Source organism: Charadrius vociferus, unplaced genomic scaffold (assembly GCF_000708025.1).
Source record: "Charadrius vociferus isolate BGI_N301 unplaced genomic scaffold, ASM70802v2 scaffold326, whole genome shotgun sequence".
NCBI classification, from domain to species: Eukaryota; Metazoa; Chordata; class Aves; order Charadriiformes; family Charadriidae; genus Charadrius; species Charadrius vociferus.
This window is the reverse complement of record NW_009649062.1, coordinates 4758290-4761332: the sequence shown is the minus strand read 5'-3', so window position 1 is coordinate 4761332 and position 3043 is coordinate 4758290.

Here is a 3043-nt window from a genome sequence, read left to right as displayed (position 1 = left end):
CGGGCCCCTGGGGGGGCCCTCCCCAGCGGGGTCTCACCCGGCAGAGGGGTCCCTGTCCCGGTGTGGGGTGTCCCAGCTGCTGCACGTGCACACGCTTGCAAACGTACGCACACATATGCACACACACGAACACACTTGCACACACGAGTGTGCGCACACTTGCACACACACATACATGCAACATGCACAGCTACGTGCACGCACACACTCGTGCACACCCTCCCCAGCGATCCCAGTGCATCCAGTCCCCCCCCAGGCTGGGCACCGCTGACCCCACACACAGAGGGTTTGGGGCCAGGGCTGACCTTGACACTGATCAGGTCATGGCCTTGTCCCCCTGTGCCACCGCCACGCCAGCCCCTCGGCAGGTCCTGCCACCACCACACTGCCGGGTCACCCCAAATCCCCTCTCATTAACTGAATTAAGCTAATAGTCCCTGCCTGCGGCCAGGCAGCCCCGTAGTTGGGCTTGTCCATGTCCCACCTGCCACAAGACACGAGGGGCAGCTTCCAGCCTCCCACGATATTGGGCAGGTTTCCCCGAATCTGGGAAATAAAATATAGGTTATGAATGAATAGAACGTAGGTTATAAGTTATAAAAGACAGGTTATGAATTATAAAATACTATGAAACACCCCCCAGGCAGCCCCGGGTCAAACCCCGAGCTGGGGACAGCCCACAGTGCCCAAGGCCAAAGTTTATCACCCTGCAATTGAAAGGGAATTAAATGAAATAAATCAATGTTTGAGGCTGGCAGGGTCGAAAACACGACCTGAGCGATCAAACCCACTTGCGAAGAGGAGAGCATTTGCATAGCTCTGTCAAAACAGCAACCGCCGCGGTACGCAGCTGGCAGCCGGCAGGAAGGCACCGGGAGGGGCGGCCGGACCCCTCACCCAGGTTTTATTTATGTGTGTATTAAACCCCAGCCACAGCCTGCCGAGAGGTAAACAGCCCCAAAGATAAATGCCCGGGCTTGTAAACAGGTTGTAAACAAGCTGAACCGACTCAAAAATAAACACCTTTCAGCTGCTTCAAAATATTTATCATCTCAAGTTTAGCGTGATAATAAAATAAACCTCCCAGCAGAGCTTCAGCCCTGGTCTGGGGACCAAGAAAACCTTGTTTTCTGCTCGTACTCGCTGTAAACAGCTGCATCTCCCCAGGCAGGTGTGCTGATGGAGAGGTTTTGTCGCAGGGCTGGTGCTGCCCGTTTGAAGAAATATGGTCATTGAGCTTCAGCCCTCGTTAGGTCTCCCAAGATGGTGTTTTTTAGCTCAATGTTAAGAAATTTCTAGCTGGGGGTTGTTGGTGGCAGGGTGACAGCGAGGTGGTGGCAGCGGTGGCTGATGGGTGTCATGGGGGCTGCTGCCGCGGTCCCCACCGGGCCCTCAGGAGGGAACCGAGGGGTTTGGCTGAACCGGTTAGGGAGAACTTCAAGCCAAATTTGGTTTTCTGCCCCTCCATGGCCTGCTGGGGTGAGCGGTGCCAGCGCCCCGGCTTTGGCCATCAGAGCAGGGGGAGACTGGAGGGGAACATGGGGCGCACCCCAGGGCTGCATCCTGCACCCCGGCCAGTGCCACCCTCACCAGCAGCTTTCCCACCCGGAGCAAAGGCCACTAGCCGCAGCCGCAGCAGAGCCGCTGCCTTTCATCTTCCTCTGCAGCCCCGATGAGGGAACAGTGTTGGGTTTAGGCATTTCTGCCATGTTTTGGGGCACTTTTGGCCGGGCAGCCTGGGCCGGCCGTGGGCAGGGGGGTGCGGACACGCATCGCTGGTCCCCAGCTGAGCCAGTGCTCTCCCCGGGCAGCTGCGCCGACCGCAGCCCCGCTGCTCAGGAACAGCCTTTGCTAAAATTACAGCCAGGCTGAAAACAAGAGCCCGCTTCGGCCAAACACCAGCTGGGAGCCAGGAATAGCCCCGGTCCCGGTACGCACCACTTCCCCGGCACAAACTTTCCAGCACGTAGCACGTGGAGAGCATCACTGCCCGGCCGTGCCACGGGCAGGGCGGGAGACAGAGAAAGCCATTTTTTGGCGCCATTTCGGCAATGGCTGTTGGAGGGGGTTGGTTGTCCAGGTCCTTTTCCCACGCAGCCCCAATGCTTCTGGTGGGAGGCACTGCACCTCCCCAGATTTGGGGTCCCAGCAGGCTGTTTGGCGTGCACCGAGCCCATGGGGTGGTTTTACTGTCCAGCGCTACAGAGGGCTTCTGTTGCCAGACTCTGCCCAGTGCCACCGCCTCCCTCTGCCGAGGGCAGCGTGGCCAGCAGGGATGGACCCTCCTGGTGATGGGGATCCTGAGCACAGGATTGTCCGCTCCTGGGGCTCCCGCCCGTCAGAGCCTGGGACTGTTTTTGCCCCCACTGTCCAAGGGGCTTGGGAAAGCTGCACCATTGAAATGGATGGAGCTGCAAAGAAACTCCTTTTATTTAGCTCTCTCACGTCTGTCCCCCCCCGCCCCCCCTAGCCTGCAGATGCGAGGGGCTGGGCTGCCCAGCAGGACGTGGAGGGGGACAGGGAGGGGGACATTGTGAGACACAGAGCGACATGGTGGAACAGAGAGCATGGAGGACACGGCAGGGACAAGGGGCACAGTGGGACACAGGGAAACGTGATGGGATGTGGGTGGAAACGGAAGGCACAGTGGGGTGAATGTGGGGGGTCACAGGGAACATGGGGGACATGGGGCCACAGGGAGGACATGGGTGACAGCGGCATGGGGGACCGGGGTGACTGGTGGTAGAGGGGACAGGGGTGACAGTGGCACGGATGAGCAGGGGGACATGGGCACAGGTGAGTGGGAGGACATGGGCACGGGGGACATGGGTGACAGCAGCACAGGGGACAGGAGTGACAGTGGGACGGGGGAGTGGGGTGACAGCAGTAGGGGGGACACGGTTGACAGTGGCATAGGGGACAGGGGTGACAGCGGCATGGGTGAGCGGGGGGACATGGGCACAGGGGACACGGGTGACAGCGGCAGAGGGGACACAGGGGACACGGGTGACAGCGGCACAGGGGAGCGGGGGGCGACCGGGAC